At 45.9% G+C, this 20,253-nt stretch overlaps 1 long non-coding RNA gene across 1 annotated transcript in view; it reads left to right on the forward strand.

Moving 5' to 3' along the window:
• The first annotated feature begins 13,365 nt into the window (after positions 1-13,365).
• LOC132403558 (uncharacterized) overlaps positions 13,366-20,253 on the forward strand; it is a 30,135-nt gene continuing 23,247 nt past the window's right edge. Inside the window, exon 1 of the long non-coding RNA XR_009515292.1 lies at positions 13,366-13,851. This is a non-coding gene — a long non-coding RNA (uncharacterized LOC132403558). The remainder of the gene's footprint in view (positions 13,852-20,253) is intronic.

The raw sequence follows: 20,253 nt of genomic DNA on the forward strand, positions 1-20,253 counted from the left end.
GAGGTTGTGCCTGGTGTTTTGGACATGGGGGATATGCATAGAATAAATAGTACCAAACAGAAACAGGCCCATTAGCTTGCACAAGGTTCATGTCCCTCTCTTTCCTGCCTGTGTCTAAATGCTTTTTAAACATTGCTGTCATATCTGCTTCCACCACGTCTCTGCTCCAGCCACCGGCTGTTCTCAAAAATTTCTCTTAAACCTCCCTTAAGCTTCCCCATTCACCTTTAATATTCCCTCTAATATTGGACACTTGCACCTATCCAGGGAACGAGATTCTGGCCACGAGATCCTTCATTGGGACCCGGCCTGAAACTTCATTGGTTTACTCCTCTCCATCGATGCTGTCCGACCTGCTGAGTCCCTCCAGCGTTTTGTGTGTGTGTGTGTGTGTGTGTGTGTGTGTGTGTGTGTGTGTGTGTGTGTGTGTGTGTGTGTGTGTATGTGTGTGTGTGTGTGTGTGTGTGTGTGAGTGTGTGATTGTGTGTGTGTGTGTGTGTGTGTATGTGTGTGTGTGTGTGTGAGTGTGTGATTGTGTGTGTGTGTGTGTGTGTGTGTGTGTGATTGTGTGTGTGTGTGTGATTGTGTGTGTGTGATTGTGTGTGTGTGTGTGTGTGTGTGATTGTGTGTGTGTGTATGTGTGTGTGTGTGTGTGAGTGTGTGATTGTGTGTGTGTGTGTGTGTGTGTGTGAGTGTGTGATTGTGTGTGTGTGTGTGTGTGAGTGTGTGTGTGTGTGAGTGTGTGATTGTGTGTGTGTGTGAGTGTGTGTGTGTGTGTGAGTGTGTGTGTGTGTGATTGTGTGTGTGTGTGTGAGTGTGTGTGTGTGTGTGTGATTGTGTGTGTGTGTGAGTGTGTGTGTGTGTGTGTGTGATTGTGTGTGTGTGTGTGTGTGTGTGTCTGTGTGTGAGTGTGTGATTGTGTATGTGTGTGTGTGTGAGTGTGTGATTGTGTGTGTGTGAGTGTGTGTGTGTGTGTGTGTGTGAGTGTGTGTGTGAGTGTGTGATTGTGTGTGTGTGTGAGTGTGTGTGTGTGTGTGTGTCTGTGTGTGTGTGTGTGTGATTGTGTGTGTGTGTGAGTGTGTGTGTGTGTGTGTGTGTGTGTGAGTGTGTGATTGTGTGTGTGTGTGTGTGTGTGTCTGTGTCTGTGTGTGAGTGTGTGATTGTGTGTGTGTGTGTGTGAGTGTGTGTGAGTGTGTGAGTGTGTGTGTGTGTGATTGTGTGTGTGTGTGTGTGTGAGTGTGTGTGTGTGTGTGTGTCTGTGTGTGAGTGTGTGATTGTGTGTGTGTGTGTGTGAGTGTGTGTGAGTGTGTGTGTGTGTGTGTCTGTGTGTGAGTGTGTGATTGTGTGTGTGTGTGTGAGTGTGTGTGTGTGTGTGTGAGTGTGTGTGTGTGTGTGTCTGTGTGTGAGTGTGTGATTGTGTATGTGTGTGTGTGTGAGTGTGTGATTGTGTGTGTGTGAGTGTGTGTGTGTGTGTGTGTGAGTGTGTGTGTGAGTGTGTGATTGTGTGTGTGTGTGAGTGTGTGTGTGTGTGTGTGTGTCTGTGTGTGTGTGTGATTGTGTGTGTGTGTGTGATTGTGTGTGTGTGTGTGTGTGTGTGATTGTGTGTGTGTGTGTCTGTGTCTGTGTGTGAGTGTGTGATTGTGTGTGTGTGTGTGTGTGATTGTGTGTGTGTGTGTGTGTGTGTGTGTGTGATTGTGTGTGTGTGTGTGTGTGTGTGTGTGTGAGTGTGTGTGTGTGTGTGTGTGTGTGTGTGTGTGTGAGTGTGTGTGTGTGTGTGTGTGTGTGTGTGTGTGTGTGTTGCTCTGGATCTTTTGCTCAGGATCTTTTGCGTTTCAGACTGTTGACATTAGCTTGTGGCCTGGTAGGACTGGGATGAGGAGTGCTTTGATCACAGCAGATCACTGGAGGAAGTGCACCACTGTCCACGGTACTGAGGCTGCTCAGAAGGATGTTAATTTAAACATAAAACTCTGCAAGCCCCTTGACCCACGATGTTGTGCCAACCTTTTAGCCTACTCCAAGATCAATCTCACCTGTTGTGTAGCTCTCCATTTTATATGGTTTGTTCTGCACTGCGCCACCCCGGGGAGAAGTTGGAGGATGAAGGAGCTCACACACACCTTTCAGTGACGAGATCATGGTGGTACAGCTGGTAGAACTTCTACTTGGGGCATCCAGGACTGAGTCCAATGTTGACCTTGGATGCTGGGCACATCCTCCCTGTCACCGAGAGCTCAGAGCAGCAGTTCAGGGAGGATTTATTGCACCTGGGCACTAGTCTTGTGAGGAAAGGTTGCAGTTGTATCCACTTTGAGTTCAGAGAGCGAGCGAGAGAGGGCTTGATTTTTGTTATAGGTTCTCAAGGAATCTGCACAGAATGCTTTCTCTTTTGGGAGAACTGAGAACTAGGAGCTGCTGTTTAAAAATAACAAGACAGAGACTAAATTAAATATTTAAGACAGAGACAGTTTCTGGATGGCTTCCAGACCATTAATATCCTTCCTTAAATGAGGAAGAATCCAAAACTGTATACTATACTTCAGATGTGACCCTACCAATGTCCTATCTAACTGAAGCATGACCTCTTTCTGCATACTTCCGCTCCTAATTCTTCTCTTTGTGTAGTTATGACACAATGTGTTAACAATTCCCATCAGCAGTGCACTCAACATACCTTCAGTCAAGGAATGTATGCAGTCAATGTTTTAATGGTGGAAATAACTGTAATTCTGTCATCTGCTGTCTGAAAGCTCCATATCTCCTTCACTCAAGTACCATGACTAAGACTTTCTCTGTACAATTTGTGGTACGTTACCTCAGTTTTGTCCTCTTACCTGGTACAGAGATTGATAGGACAGACATGTAATGATGAGGGACTAAATGAATGAGCCCATGTACCTTTTCTTCAGTCTCTTCCTGAGTTTGTTTTACAAAACAACATTCATGAAAATGAATGTAACTATTAACACAATTTTTGATAACGTCTACCATATAAAATCATCATTAAATGAAAGTTTGATCATTTATGATGTGAGTAAATTTTCCAGTCAGATCTTTCTTAGTTTATTTTTAATTCGTAGGGATGGTTTTGGGGACAGAACAGGGAGTTTGAGGTCAGATTAGGGTTTACAGACAGGGATATGGCCAATTAGAGGCCAGGTCAGAATTTAGGCCTCTGTCTACATTCGAAGGTCAATGTGCACCCCCCGCCCCCCCCCCCCCCATGTCAGCGAGTCGCTGGCAGGTTCTGGGATTGGAGTACCACGTGGGCAGGAGTCATGAGCGAACGAGACCCCCTGGTCAGCAAATAATGGAGATCAGAGATTGAGGTTTTGTATTCAGGGTCCAGATCATCGGAGAGTCAGGGTCTTGGTCGTTGGAGAGTCCAGAATCGAGGCCTGGAGCTCACAGACCTCATCGAGACTCCTCAATTGTCATCATCGGTGAGTCCAGGGGTCCATTCCGAAGATGAAGACACAAAGGTCCATTGGAAACCCAAAAGTTGAAACCCGATTGCTGGAGCCCTGAGCCTGCTGGGGAAGTTGAAGCCTATTGTCTGTGAATCCATCGGGGTCGGGGGCTGTAGACAGCGATCCTGGGGTTGGACGATCGTACGTGTGGGAGGGTGAATAGCTGGGAGTCGTTTTGCTGTGTTCCTCAGCCACACATTGCGGACGCGCTGTGTTGGTGGGAACGTGTGGCAACTCTTGCAGGCTGCCCCCAGCTCACCCTCGGTTATGTTGGTTGTTAACCCAAATGACACCTCTCACTGTGTCTGAATGAATGAATCTCCTACAGGCAGGGCGTTGTTCGTGTGAGACAGGAGCATTTAGATGAGTGGTGATGGTGAGGAGTGGGTGACGTCATGCAGGTGAAAGTGACCGTAAGTCGTGCTGTGATGGATAACAAGCAGGGGGATTTAAGGATTAGCTTTTTATTTGTCACATATGCATGGAAACACCGGAACATAGAGTAAAATGTGCCATTTGCATCAAATCAGACAAGTAAAGGTTGCTGTGGGGGGGCAGCCCTAGTGTGGCCGTGTATCTGGAGCCAACACGGTACAGCATAGCCACAACTGCCTCAGCCTGGGGAATGTGGGAGAAGACCCAGTGGTCTTGGGGAGAGGGTGTACACGCCATATTTCACATAATTAAATAAAATTAAAATAAATAAGTAGATAGATAAAATTACATAAAATTAATTAAATTAAATAACTTTTTAATTTAAGGTTGGCTCCATGCTTGAGTTGGCATTTATGATCTTTTGCAGGCTTGTCCATATCATTAGAACACCATCCACATTGCATCCATAACCCTCACAGATTTCTCCGCCCCGTGGCCACTACAAACTTGGTGGGTGGAGGGGGGTGGGGAGGACCGTGTCTCCTCTCTCCCCCTCTCCCCAGAACACCAGTCCCAGAAACGCACGAATAACCTCGGCATTGCCATTATAAACGCTGGCCCACCTCCTGATTTCGATTGGAGCATTCAGCCTCCAGACTGAGCTGAGACGGCACCGTTCCGCAGGGTGTGCCTTCTGCACCCCACTGCCGGCGGATCCAACGTCTTCAGGTGAATATTGGTCCCGGCTTGTTGGATTTTGAGAAGGTTATCGCTGCCAGTCCTAGTTCAATGTCCACAATGCATTATTGGACTATTACTCAGGAACAACAGCCCAGTTACTGGAATTAGTCAGCTAGCTGCACTGGAAAGCTGGTTGTGCTCTCCACCCAGATGCTTTCGCTATTGTTTTTGTGCCATCTGTATCTTCCCAGTCTTTGGGAGATGCTACTGAAATCACATTTTTGATTCATTTCCTCTAAACACTGCTGCATCACAATCAGATTTAATATCACTGACATATGTTGAATAATGTGTTGTTTTGTGGCAGCAGTCCAGCGCAGTGCATCAAATACAACAAGAAACATGTACTCAGTGATTAGGTACACCCGTACACCTGCTCGTTATTGCAAATACCTGATTAGCCAATCATGTGGCAGCAACTCAATGCATAAAAGCATGCAGATGTGGTCAAGAGGTTCATTTGTTCAGGCCAAACATCAGAATGGGGGGGGGGGGAAGAAATGTGATCTAAGTGACTTTGACCGTGGAATGATTGTTGGTGCCAGATGGCGTGGTTTGCGTATCTCAGGAGCTGTCAGTCTCCTGGGATTTTCATGCACAACGATCTCTAGGTTTACAGAGAATGGTGTTTAAAAAAAAAATCCAGTGAGTGGCAGGTGTGGGTGAAATGCCCTGTTAATGGGAGCAATTGGAGGCAAATGGTTCAAGCTGACAGGAAGGGAACAGAAACTCAAATAGTCACATTACAATGATGAGCATCTCTAAACGCACAACACATCAAACCTTGAAGAGGATGGGCTACTGCAGCAGAAGACCATTCCGTGACCGATTTATTAGGAGCTGGAGGTACCTAATAAAATGGCCACTGAGTGTACAGTAGGTATAAGCAATACTAAATTAAACAAGTAGTGGAAAAAGAGAGCAGAACTTGTCCTCTCTGAACCACTGCTGGTCTCGCTGTTCCCCCCCAAGAGAGGTTCTAAGCTTGGCAGTGATGGGACGTCATTGCGTCAGGTCAGCGTGTTTGGCAGAAGGTCAGGAGGTAAATAAAGCCCTTGGTCATGTCAGAGACATGGGTTCAGTCCTGACCTCGGGTGCTGTCCGTGTGGAGTTCATGCATTCTCCCTGTGACTGTGTGGGGTCCTGTCTGGTTTTCTCCCATGTCCCAAAAGAGTGTGGGTTTGTTGCTTAGTGGAAAACTGCAAATTGCTCTTAATGCATTGTGGAGTCTGAGGGCATTCGTTTGCCATGTGAAAATAGTAACTGGGTGATTAACATAGAATTAGTGTATGTGGCGTGATGGTCAGCATGGCCCTGATGGACCGAAGGACCTATTTCTGTGCAGTGTCCATGTATTTATCTGGAATGTGCTGTCTGTGTGTGTGGTAATCTTGGCAGAGAATTGGACAGGTCAATAAAGTAATAATCCGTGAAACAAATGAACATGGGGGCGGGGGACAGAAACACCTCTCCTCCATCAAAGCCTTGCCACTTTAGTTAGCTTCCCTCGGGTGCACAGAATGAGCTTGCCAGGTCTGGAGGGAGAGTGGTCACCAGTTGAACGTCCTTCTCGGTGGGAGAGGTTGTGAGGCTGAGAGATGACATTCAAGTCCGTGTTCCAGGTGGGGGGGGGGGTGCCTAGCTGCAGATTCAACAGTCTGCAGTCTCCGTGGAAGGGATTCGGAGGGTGGTGTGGGGGGAGAGAAGGACAGAATCCAGTGCAGTGACACTGATCTGACTGTGTCCTGGAGGGATTTAAAATGTTGTGGTATCCAAAGAGTGTTCATTTAATTCCAGCCCTGCAGATGTTGGGTTGGTTCGTCAGGACCAGAAGGAGAGCTGAGACCCAGTGTCTCTGACCACAGCCACGTGTAGACTTCCTACGTTAGGTAGCAGGCTCCTTCAGGCCCACTGGGTGCAGCCCTCATCAGGACCGCTTTGCGCAGCAGTAGAGTTTTTGATTGTTCTAACCGTGTTCTTGTTCAAGAGCTGCGAGGTAATGCGGTGGCTCTGTAAATCTCTGGTTGGATCACACTTTGAGTGCTGTGTTCACTTCTGCTTGCCTCTGTGGAGTAAGGATGAAGATGCTTTAGAGGGTGTGCAGAGGAGGTTTGTCGGAATGCGGCTTGGATGAAAGAGCACGCTTATGAGGATAGGTTGAGCAAGCTAGGGCTGTTCGCTTCAGAGCGAAGGACGATGAGAAGAGACTTGGTAGAAGTGCACTAGATGTTAAGACTTATAGAGTGAGTGGACAGCCAGCGACTTTTTCGCAGGGCGGAAATGGCTAATACATCAGGGCATAATTTCAAGGTGATTGGAGGGAAGTTTGGAGGTGGGGTGGAGAGTGCCAGAGGTAGTTTTTTAGTACAAGCATAAAGAATACACTACCATGGGTGGTGATAGAGGCAGATATACATTAGGCCCCAATGTTTAAGGACATTTAAGAGTCCCTTAGATAATAACGTTGATTTAAAAAAAAATGAAGGGCTATTTGGGAGGAAAGGGTGAGATTGATTTTAGAGTAGGTTAAAGGGTGGCAAAACATCATGGGGTGAAAATACTGTACTGTTTTTACTGATCTATGAGAAAAAGAGGCAGAGGGAAGTGGTTACCAAAAGTCAGAGAAATCAGTGTTCATGCCGTGAAGGTGATTGTTTACAATGGTTAAAACCTCCAGTGTACTTTTGTCATGTGACTATCAGGCTGACAAGTTCTTTCTAATCCAATGATTTTTGTTTTGGAGGAGGAAGTCCCCGTCATTTGGGCAAATACTGTTTGTTTAGAGTGGTACCTGTCCCGCGTGTGCCCTAGGTGGCGCTATTTTGGGAATGTGCATGAACACCAGCTGTTAGCTGCTCTGCAGCAAACCCAGATCTGCTCCATCTAATTCATTTGCCGTGAGCGTCACTCGATTTGGTTTAAAAATAACCCCTTAATTTAATGACTCACTCAAATCAACACAGCCAAAAGGGAGGGCTGGGAACAACCCACCTCTTTTGATCGCCAGGGGCTGAAGGGGTAAGGATTTAGTGCAGGAAAATAACACTGAGGTAAAAGATCAGCCCTGATCTGACTGAGCAGACACACGGGTCCAAATGGCCTACTTTTACTCCTGTTTGCTCATGTTCTTATCCTAAGTGGAGCCCAAAACATGTTTTTGTTGAACATATTGTGCACTATCAACGAGTTCTCAAGACAAAGAGAAATGTCTGAGTTTACAGGTGAATTAAGTGCTGAAGCGTCTCCATTTCTTCTCAGGAAATGTAGACTGTGGTTCCTGGTCCTCCTGTACATATCAGTAGGGCACTTAGCCCCGTGAACCTGCTCCACTGTCTGACAGGGCCACCCATGGCTGATCTGTCTGCAAGCTCATCTCCACCTCGTCCCCGTCCCTTCATCCAATTTGCTGGTCAGGTTCCATAGAACATACACAGTGCAGTACAGGGACACGATGTTGTGCCAAACCAGATAAAAAGTAAATACTCCCGAAAACTAATCACTCTGACCGACACAATGTCCATATCCCTCCATCTTCCTCATATTCATGTCTATCTAAACATCTTTTAAAAGCCTCTAATATATTTGCCTCTACCATCACACCCGGCGGCGTGTTCCAGACACCCACCGCTCTCTTTCGTCTACGCCTTTAAAGTATCAGAACTGGACGTGGAATTGGAGTTGGTTTATTATTGTCACATGTGAGAAGTTTGTCCTGCACACTGTTTGTACAGATCAAAGCACTGAGGTAAAACAAAATGGAATGCAGAATGAAGTGTAACATCTACAGAGAAACAGTAAGGTGCAAGATTACAACAGGGTAGATTGAGGTGAAGAGTCCATCTTTTTGTACTAGGGAACCGTTTAAAAATCTTCTAACAGTGGGTCAGAAGCTGTCCCTGAGCCTAGTGGTGACTGCTTTCTTCCACCTCCTTTTCTGAAGAGAATATCACAGATCCACAATTTCCCTGAAAGGAAAGATTTGACTTGTTCTACGTTTTCAACAGTCGACCCCCTCGTTATTAAACAATGACCATTCGTTCAAGATTCTCCCATGAGAGGAAACATCTTCTTCACATCCATCCTGAGGACCTCACTGGTTTCAGCTGTGTTGCCTCTAACTTGCCTAAACTCCACCAGATCCAAACCTGGCCTGTCCAACCGTTCCTCAAAGGGCATTGTGCACATCCTACTGTTGGTGTCACTAGAGCTTGCAGCATTCAGAGATCAAAACACATTCACGTCCCAGATTCCCATGTTCCAGACTACTACATCCCAGATTCCCACTGTTCTCAAGCAATCTAGAAAAGAAAAGACTTGAATTTACTCAGTACCTTTCACCACCCTTAGTAACCGATAGAACTGTATTGAAGTGTAATCATTGCTGCAAAAGGGGAAAGATGGCAATTCGTATTGGATACATTTAAGGTAGGCCTAGATAAATACAGGTCCCAGCTCTTAAGTTACAGAAATTTGTCCTCACAAAATTCACAAATTGCTACCCAAATTTTTGTGATATGAAATAAAATATTTCTTCTTCTTCTTCACCCCTTCTGGATATTTGCTGCTGACAGCAGCTCACCAGGGCCCTCTCTCCTGGGCCTGTCCTTCAAATTGTCTCCAGATGTGCCCCTTCTTCCCCTCCCAGGGATAAGGTCTTTAGAGCTTCTGTCTGCGTTTCTGTGTCTCTGAGTTTTTCATAGGATGGGGTTACAAGCCCCACGCCTAACCCTCCTGCTTTTGATGCCATGCTCCAGTCTGTCATTGGTGGTGTTGAAGTAAAATAGGCTCTCACTGAATTTATGTCAGAAGAAAGTAAAAGAAACACTAAACACGTTTACTTCAACCTGTGTGGACAAATGACAGGGCTTTGTGTAATGGAAAAACGTAGTATGGACCATTTTCTGGAGCAGCAACCCTCTTCTGTAACTCAGGGGCTGTCTGTACCTGAAAGATTGAGGAACTGAAGGTTATGGGAATCGGCACAGTAGAGGAGTACAGCACAGATCAGCACTATCATGTTGATTGGTGGTGTAGGTTTGAGGGGCTGAGTGGCCTCTCCTGTATTATTTTCTTCCGTTCTAATGTACACATCGCAAACTTTCCTGGAAATCAGAGCACCCAGAAGGAACTCGTGCAACCACGGTGAAATTGTGCGAACTCCACACGGACAGCACCCGAGGTTAGGATTGAACCTGGGGTGCTAGCACTGTGAGGAAATGGTTCTGCAGTCTGTGCTTCTATTAATGAATGGATGACGATCAGATAGAGCGTTGTAGGGATTCTGGTTAAGAGGTTGGACACCTGCTCCTCTGGTGGTGTCGACGCGAGGGGCAGGCTCGACTGAAAGACAGATTTTTTTAAAAAAGTCTAAACCCGCTGGGCCAGGTTGCTTTATTTTTAGTGCCAACGAGCCACAGGATTTGGCCTTGATAGAACTAAAATGAAGGCCGCCATATTGATGGCCCTGTGCTGAGGGATGCCGGAGATAGGGACATGGTGAGGAGGTCTAATGTTTGGTGGAGCGAGCAGAGGAGGCAGAATAAATAAAGGGGACAAACAAAAAGAAGGAAGGGCACCCCAGAGCTGGAAAGTGCAAGGAAGCACGGTCATCCCCTTTAATTTTACACCTGATTATTTCTTGAATCTGATTCGATCCAATTCAAAGTCCCAGTGCAGATGGCTGGAATGGAGTGAAAGGGTAATTCTTTGTGAGGTGCAGCCCGCCCTTTTCAAAGGGCCACTGCTTACAAAGGCTTTACTGGCTTCCTCATTGTGCGGTTCAAGGGGCTGGACTCATCCTGAATGGGAAAAGAGAAAAGGTCTGCATCTCCTATTTCATGTGTAAATGAGGTGGGACTTGCAGGTTAAAGGTCATCCAGAGGAGTGTTTTGTACTTAATTATGTCAACGGGGGTGGGGGGAGTTGAGAAAGCAAAAGAGGGAGTAGAATCTCATTAAACATCTTTAAAACAAAACAGTGCCCGGGCCTCAAAGATACTGAAGAGGAGCGTTTGGAAAGTTTTAACAAAACTCTGTGTTTTTGTTGCAAAAGCAGGGAGCTGTTAGAGGGCTGCTCTCTGCGGATCCCAGCCCCTGTCCTCACGCATCTTGAAGCCCTTCGCTGTACTCTCCCTCTGCCCACCTCTCCCCCTGCGTTCATTAGTGAGCAGACCGGCTGCTCCCCAGCGCAGCAGACCAGTAATTGGATTCGCCGCTGAACCAAGGGAAGAGAAGAAAGGCGATTGTTTGTAGGGAATAAAGGCCGTGGGACCTTGCTTCAGAAGTGCCGTTGACTGCAGACGCCCAGCTTTCCCACTGTCAGTGGCAGTTACACAACGCAGACCTTCATTTTGTCGGCCCCACTCGGGGGCAGAGAGGAAACTCAAATTTCCTATCAGAGGGATGTATATACACTCCTGTCTGTTTTATAATTTCTGCTGAATGCCTTTGTACCCCGATGCTGCCTGCTTTCACCCTGACACCGCTGATATCCTCATGGTAAAAGGAGCCACACTCCTCACAGAACGGGAGGTGAAAATAAGGGTCAAAATCAGAATCAGGTTTATTGTCACTGACATGGTGAGATTTGTTGTTTTGTGGCAGTAACATGGTATAACATTTAAAAAAACTGTTACATTAAAAAAAGTGCAAAAGAGGTAGAACATAGAACATCAAAATCTACAGCACATTATAGGCCCTTCAGCCCACAATGTTGTGCTGAGCATGTAACCTACTCTAGAAACTGCCTAGAATTTCCCTACCTCATAGCCCTCTATTTTTCCAAGCTCCATGTACTGTGGGGCTTAGGTACTCTTCATGGGTTCAGAAATCTGGTGGCAGAGAGGAAGAAACTGTCTTTAAAACATTGAGTGTAGGTCTCCAGGCTCCTGTACCTTATCCCTGATGGTCTCCATTTCAACTGATGCAGCAGGAATCTCCAATCTATTATTGGCAACAGAAGACCTGGTCTTTGGTTGCCAATGTAAAAGCCATTCCTTCGTCACTGTCTCCAGCAGTTTCCCTGGTCACCATATAGGTAAGTGTGTGTTTGGTCTTGCTGTGGCAGTGGAGAAGGCCAAGGACGGACAAGTCAATGTGGGAATGGGAAGGGGAGGTGAAATGACCTGCAGCCTGAGCTCAGGGTGTCTGTTCTGGGCAGAGAGCAGGTGCTCTGCTAAACAGTTGCTAAAGCTCTGTTGTGTTTCATGCTCATGCTTCTCCAACCTGGTCTGTCTGGCTGGGTTTTTTCCCCTTGGATCACCTTTCCTACCCTACCCCCCCCACCCCCCCCCACACCACATCATTTCATTTTCCATCACAGCCCGACCATTACAGGGAGTGCCAGAAGAAAGCAGCATCCATCATCAAGGACCCCCACCATCTAGGCCGAGCTCTCTCCTCACTACTACCATCGGCAGGTGGTACGGGAGCCCTGGGTCCCGCTCCAGCACGTTCATGAACAGTTATTATCACACCATAACCCGGCGCCTGGAAACCACTGAGGATAACTTCACTTACCTCAACTCTAAACTGATCCTACGGCCTGCAGACTCACTTTCAAGGACTCTTCAACTCAAGTTCTCAGCACTATTTATCTTTTTATTTGGACTGTTTGTCTCCTTTTGCTCTGTGGTTGTTTGACAGTCTTTCTTAATGTATAGAATGATTCTAGAATGTACAGAATGGTTCTGGAGTGGTTCCGGAGACAGATTAGGAGAATGGGCAAAGAAGTGGCAAATGGAATGCACTGTATAGCATAGGAAAGTGCAAGGTCATGCACCTTGGTAGAAGGAATAAAGGCATAGACTGTTTTCTAAACAGGAGAAAATTTGAAAATTCATTTCTAAGAGGTGCAAAGGAAGTTGGGAGTTCTTGTGCAGGATTTTCTAAAGGTTAGCCTGGAAGGTTGATTTGGTGGTGAGGAAAGCAAATGCAACATTAGCATTCATTTCGAGAGGACTAGAATATAAGAGCAAGGATGTGATGCTGAGGCTTTATAAGGCATTGGTCAGACTGCCCTTGTAGTAATGTGAGAAGTTTTGGACCCCAATGGCCCCAGCAGTTCACAAGAATGATTCCAGGATTGAAAGGGTTAATGTATGAGGAGTGTTTGATGGCTCTGGGTGAGTCTGGGACCAGAGGCCACAGCCTCAGAATAGATGGACATCCATTCAGAACAGAGATGAGGAGGAATTTTCTTTAGCCAGAGGGGGTGAATCTGTGGAATTCATTGCCACGGATGGCTGTGGAGGCCAAGTCATTGAATATATTGATAGGTTCTTGATTAGTCAGGGTGCCAAAGGTTACAGGGAGAAGGCAGGAGACTGGGGTTGAGGGATGATAAATCAGCCATGATGGAATGGTGGAGCAGACATAATGGGCCAAGTGGCCTAATTCTGCTTTGTCTTTTGGCCTTAGGGTCTTGTAGCTTTTCATAAATTCTATTTTGTTACTGCCCTCAAAATGCCTGCAAGAAAATGAATCTCGAGGTAGTATATGGCAACATACGTACTTTGATAATACGTTCACTTAGACAAATTGACATCGACTTTGACATTCGTTAAATCCTCTTTGGCCAAACTTTTCATCACCTGACCTTAAGTGACGATGTCAGCTTTTATTTGATTTTGTTTCAGCAGGGTCCCTCAAGGTGCTTAATCTGTTCAAATCCATTGATGTTGCTGCTGCTCCTGCTCTACCCTTCACTTGCGTACTCTGGATGTGTTTTGCTGACAGCTTGTCTTCAGATGGCCCTAGAGCTTGAGAGGGAACCAGCTCCCTGAAACATTGCACAGTAGTGTAGCTGAGCTGCTGCCCTGGGTTTGCTCCTGTCCTGTCCGTGTGGGGCCTGTATGTTTTTTTCTGGGACTGTGAGGGCTCCTCCCAGATTCTTTTGACCCCTCCTCCATCCCAAGGAGGTGTAGGTTGGTAGGTGAACTGGCCACTGTGAATTATCCCTTGCATGTGAGTGAATGGTAGAATCTGGGGAAAACTGGTGGGAATGTGGGGGGAGTAAAATGTGGAATTAGCGTCAATGACTGGTGGTCAGTGCTGTCTCGGTGAGCCAATGGGTTTGCCTCCATGTGCTGTGATTTTAGCTCTATCAGCGTGGCAAGCTGCCATTAATTATGTTAATTCTTTCCTGCAGTTTTGACCCAACTGAGTGATTTATGCCAGCACTTCCTCGGAGGATCGGAGGTGGAGAGGGTCAGCAACTTTGAATTCCTCTGTGTTATCATTTCAGAGGATCTGCTCTGGGCAGCCTGGTAAGTGCCTTTATAAAGAAAGCACAGCAGTGTCTGTACTGCAAAGATTCAGCATGACATCTAAAACTTTGACAAACTTCTATAGATGCGTGGTGGAGAGTATATTAACTGATTACATCACTGCCTGGTTTGGAAACACCGACGCCCTTGAATGGAAAATCCTGTTTAAAAAAAGTAGTGAACATGGCCCAGTCCACTACAGGTAATCTCTCCCCACCACTGAGCATATCTACACACAGCACAGTTGCAGGAAAGCAATGTGCATTACTAAGGACTCCCAACACTCAGGCCAAGCTCTCTTTTCGATGCTACATCAGGAAGGAGGTACAGGAGCCCCAGGATGCACACCACCAGGTTCATGAATAATTATTACCCCTCAAACCATCAGGTTCATGAACCAGAGGGGATAACTTCACTCGCCCCAACACCAAACTCTTCCCACAACCAATGGACTCACTTTCAAGGACTCATCTCATCTTCTTGATATTTATTGTTTGTTTATTTATTATTATTTTTTCTTTTGCTTTTGCACAGTTTGTCTTTGCACAGTGGTTGTTTGTCAGGCCTGTTGGGTGTGATCTTTCAGTGATTCTGTTCAGTTTCTTAGATTTACTGTGGATGCCCACAAGAGAATGGCACGGTAGTGCAGTGGTTAGCACAATGCTTTACGGTACAGGTGACCCGGGTTCAACTCCCACCACTGCCTGTAAGGAGTTTGTACGTTTTCCCTGTGGCCGCGTGGGTTTCCTTCCACAGTCCAAAAGACATAGTGGTTGGTAGGGTAATTGGTCATTGTAGAATTGTCCCGTGATTAAGCTAGGATTAAAATGGGGGAATTGCTGGATGGGTGCCAGAAGGGCCAATTCTGTGTTGTATGTCAATTATAAATAAAAACAAATCTCAGGGTTGTATAAGGTGACATATATGTATCTTGATAAATTTCCTTTGAGCTTTTCGATTTTGATACTTGAACAATTTATGTTTCCTTTTATTAGTTCCAGTTCTTAATTTTTCAAGAGAAGCAGAGTTCAAGAGCCTATCAGCCTCTGCTTTAAATATCCCACAGAGGCTTGGCCTCCACAGCCGCCTGTGGCAATGAGTTCCACAGATTCACTTCCCCTGGTGGAAGAAATCCCCCCCCCCTCCCCTTGGTGAATACTGGGCATCTGGGAGCGGGTTTACTTCTTGCTGCTTCTGTGTGGCCATTCACCTTTACCTATTTCCACCCTTCCTCTGCTGGCTTTCCAACGTCTTGACATTGAGAGTTGCATTTATGTAGCAGATTTAATAAACCCACAATATCCCGAAGTGAAACTCTCCATGGGCTCGCACCACCATGGTGTGCGGGAAACACAGTAATCTATGTGCGAACAACGAGTCAGATTGTTGTGCCCATAAGATGTATGTTTGTCGGGACACCAGGCAGAACCCATAACTTTGTTTCCCTTTCCACAGGTGCTGCCCAATCCCCTGAGATTTTCCAGCATTTTCTGTGTTTGCACTAGGGAGCGCTGAATGCTCTTTTACAAAGCAGTATTGTAAGGTGCACTAATGACAAGACAGCATTTCCTTCTGATTGCATTGCATTGGCAGCCTGGAACTGATGGTAACTAATTGCCCCAAGTGAGAAACTCAAGCATCAAGGACCACCATATATATTTCCATTATTGGGAACTTACTTCTGGTGAGGCACAACATGCAACAAAATACAACAACATTCAACAATTAAAAAGAATAAAGATTATATAATAATTAAAGTTGAGAAAGTACAGGTATTGAATAAAATTTGCATAAATACATAAACAGCATCATGCGTTTACAATGCAACCAGGATTATAAAGGGTTTACAGTGCAGGGCAGTGGCTGGGTTAATAGATGGGTGTGGGTGGAGGAGCTGAGTAGAATTGGTGATACATTCACTCAACGATTCAATGAAACTCGATGATGGAGAACATTGAAATTAGGTTCAGCAGTTGGATTATCTAATTACCATCATGTGAGGCACATGTGAAGCTGTACAGGGTCCTGACCATTCATTATGTTCTTCAGTGCCTCAGAGGGTGGGATAGGGAGCCACACCCCCATTGATAGAGCAAGGCATGGCATCGTTGGAAGTGTAGAGGGAAGCACCTGGTTACAATGAAATATTGACAAGTTAATTGAAGACTTAAGCGAACGGATTCAACTTCAATTGCAAGGTCTTCCTATTCGGTTAAAAAAGGGTGAGAATGGAGAGCTTCCGGAATAACAAAAAGCAAGAAGCAGTTCAATGCTTCTCTGGAATCAACCTGGTGAACCGTCTCCAGAGTGGCGGCTTGGAGATGCACCTCGATTAAAGGAGGTATAATCGCTCCTTCCCCCACTACCCTGCAGGTCACCCTTGGGCAAGGTGGAATGCCTTATTACCTCCCCCCCTCCCCAATCAGGGTTACGTGAAGCCAGGGCAACAGATGGTGGATGGTCGTATGAGCAGCTGGTGTATATCACAAGTCCTGGTTATGCGACCACTGACACCGGGCAGCCATTCTCTGAAGAGTGTTGATGATGGCTGGGGTCACCCATCTTGTAAAAACACTGCCCAGACGAACTTTGTAGAAAAATTTGCCAAGAGCAGTCATGATCATGGGAAGACTACGATTGCCTACATTATATGGCACAGCACATAACGAATGAATGAACCATCTACTGCCTCCAATACAAACATTCCTTCCTTCAAACAGAGACCAAAAGTACATGCAGTACTTCCAGTATGGTTTCACAGTTCCCTATAGAGTTGCATTAAAACTTACTTACCCTTATACTCCATATCTTTGCAATAAAGGCCAGTATTGGATTAGACTTTCGAATTTCACGGGCTTGGGAGAGCTGCTGATGTAACTGAAGTGCTTTCTGTAGATGCCACTCAACCATATAACCACAGTGTGCAGGTGGTGTACATTCAGAGTGGTGAATGGGGTGCCGATCAAGTGGCTTCCTTGACGTTGAATTCCAAAAGTATTTCTGTATCCGCATTCACCCAGGTAGACGGAAAGTATTTCATCCCACTCCTGACAGCTGGAGCAAGGTGTGGCGAGGCGAGTCTTTTGTTGCAGGATAACCAGGCTCCAGCCTGCTCCTGTAGACAGTATTGATGGGGTTGGCCAGTGATGTGCTACAGCGTCTTAATTGTGGGGGTTGAAGGGTTTTTGCAGCTGATTGAATATCATGGATAGGTGGTGGGACACTCTAATGGAGATATATACCCTGTGAATCTGTCAGTCCAGTTCCCAGATGGTTTCGAGGTTTATCTGCGTGTTAGTGCAGACTGCTCCATTTTCTGAGAAACTACGAGTGGGATTATATGTCCAATTTAAGAGAAAATAAAAGATTCTGGAGCACTATAGTGAAGAAAGACTGGGAAGTGACAACAGTGTCCACTCAGTCAGGCTTCAAAGACAAAATTTCTGTTTCTCAGAGCTTATTCCGGCTGCCTTTCTAAGATCAAGGAACCACATGAGGTATCCAGTCTTTTGAATACTCATCTGTGGCTATTGAAGGTGCAGTGATCCCTTGCGTAGCGAGTTGGCGAGTCCAGAGTTCAAGGCCTGGAGTTCAGGGTCCCACCATTGGTGAGTCTGGAGTTCGAGGTCTGAAGTTCGGGACTGCGCCATGGTTGATTCTTGGGATTGATACTGAAGAACAAATCTGAAGATTAATCAGAAGTCTGGAAGTTGAGGCCTGATGTCCAAAGCCCTGAGTCTGCCATTACACTGGGAAAGTTGTAGGCCCAATGCCAGTGAGTTCACTGGAGGCTGAAGGCCTGGAGGTGGCCTGTCCTGGGTTCAGAAGACTCTGTGTGTGGGTGTGTGGATGGGAGGGAGGAAACACCTTGGGTCCATAAGACATAGGAGCAGAATTAGGCCATTCAGCTCATTGAGTCTGCTCCGCCATTCCATCATGGCTGATCCCGGACCCCACTGAACCCCACACACCTGCCTTCTCGCCATATCCTTTGATGCCCTGATTGATCAGGAAACTATCAACTTCTGCCTTAAATATATGCATGGACTTGGCCTCCACTGCAGTCTATGGCAAAGCATTCCACAGATTTATCATTCAAAAGAATTTCTCCTCAACTCCATTCAACTTTGAGGCTGTGCCCTCTAGCTCTGAATATTCCCACCATAGGAAGCATCCTCTCCACATCCATCTTATTTAGTCCTTTCAACATTCAGTAGGTTTCAACGAAATCCCCCCACATTTTTCTAAATTCCAGTGAGTTCCGGCCCAAAGATGCCAAACGCTGCTCATATGTTAACCCCTTCGTTCCTGGAATCACCCTTGTGAAACCCCCTCTGAACTTTCTCCAATGACAGCACACCCTCTCTGAGACATGGGACCCAAAACTGTTGACAGTACTCCACATGCAGCCTGACTAGTGTCTTATAAAGCCTCTGCATTATCTGTTTGTTTTTTTATTCTATTCCCCTAGAAATAAATGGCAACAATGCATTTGTCTTTTTTTTTACCATAGACTCAACCTGTAAGTTAACCTACTGGGAGTCTTACATGAGGACTCCTAAGTCTGTCTGCACCTCTGATGTTTGAATGTTCTCCCCATTTAGGTAATAGTCCACACTATTGTTTCTTTTATTTTTATACATTTCCCAACACTATATTCCAACTGCCACATTTTTGCCCATTCTTCCAATTTGTCTAAGTTCTGCTGCAATCGCATTGCTTCCTCAGCACTATCAACCTCTCCACCTATCTTCGTATCATCCACAAACTTTGCCACAAAGCCATCAGTACCATTATCCAAATCATTGACAAACAATGTGAAAAGTAGTGGTCCCAATACTGACCCCTGAGGAATTCCACTAGACACCGGCAGACAACTAGAAAAGGCCCCCTCACTGCCCCCTACCTGTCAGCCATTCCTCTATCTGTGCCAGTATCTTTCCTGTAATGCCATTGGATTTTATCTTGTTAAGCAGCCTCATGTGAGGCACCTTATTCGATGCCTTGAGAAAATCCAAGTAAATGACATCCACTGCCTCTCCTTTGTCCACCCTGCTTGTTACTTCCTTGAAAAGTTCTAACAGATTTGTCAGGCAAGATTTCCCTTCACAGAAACCATGCTGACTTTGACTTACTTTATCATTAGTCTTCAAACACCCTGAAACCTCATCCTTAATAATAAACCAACACTTTCCCAACCATTGAGGATAGGCTAGCTGGCCTATAATTGCCTCTCTTTTGCTTTCCTTCTTTAAAGAGTGGAGTGACATCTCCTGGACCATGCCAGAATCAAATGGTTCTTGAAAGATCTTGTCCAATGCATCTGGAAAACTGCTTGTTTTAGTGTGGCTGCTTTGTTGCTGTCGTTCTGCCAAACATCGTGGGCACGCTGTGTTGGCGCCGGAATGTGTGGGGGCTTGGGTTTGTTAGCTGTTTACGCAACCGTCACATTTCACTGTACGTTTCGATGTACATGTGGTAAATGAACCTGACTCTGAGGAGATGAGGGCAGCATAGACCAGCCATGATCAGATTGCATGGGGAGGCTCGAGTGGTCTACTCCAGCTCCTATACTCTAGTGTCTCTTGGGATCTGGTGTTGGTAAATGGGATTAGTATAGAGAGGTATTCGAGGGTAAATCTGGACAAAGTGGGCTAAAGAGCCTGATTTCATGCTGCTTGATTCTAAATAAGATTGTCTGACCTTGGGGCAAGATTACCACGCACTTGTATGAGTCCCAACAGGTGATACAGGTGGCAGGGGGAAACATTGATCTTTATCTTGGAACAACAGTAAGGAAAACACCTGAATTACACTTTATCGATTTCCATAGAAAATGCCCAACTCATAATTTAGGGCAATGAATTGGAAATCCAGCCAACCAATCATTCTAAGGCAAAGAAATCCTGGGAAAAGCACAAGGAAAGTGAACTGGTCACTCACTATAAGGCTGGGTGATTTACAACCACCTCACTGCTGTACAGAGAATCATTTTAGAAATGAGAATAATAACCAGCCGCTCTGTTAAAATGAAAGATTAATGTCCCTTGCTATCTGTGAGACAGGCTGCTGGATGCTCTGCAAAGAAACAGCATCAGGTGTGAATGACATGTTCTATTGTCAAACAAACCCTTGTTATGTTGTCAAGGATGGTGTGAAAGGGTAACAGCAGGGCCCTCAGAATTCCTCATCCAGGGAATACCCTGCTCTCCAGCAGAGCTTCAGTCTACATTGTCCACGAGGATGAAGGAGACTGCCTTTTACGGCCGTTGCTCTTTGTTGCCCACAGTAACACCACTGGGACGTGTCAGGGCAGTGAAAGAGGCCGGCAGTGGGGGAGGTTCTGGTGAGGAGGTTTTCTTCGACAGACACCATCCTCAACGGCATCTTTCTCTCCCTCAT

Source organism: Hypanus sabinus, chromosome 13 (genome assembly GCF_030144855.1).
Source record: "Hypanus sabinus isolate sHypSab1 chromosome 13, sHypSab1.hap1, whole genome shotgun sequence".
NCBI lineage: Eukaryota > Metazoa > Chordata > Chondrichthyes > Myliobatiformes > Dasyatidae > Hypanus > Hypanus sabinus.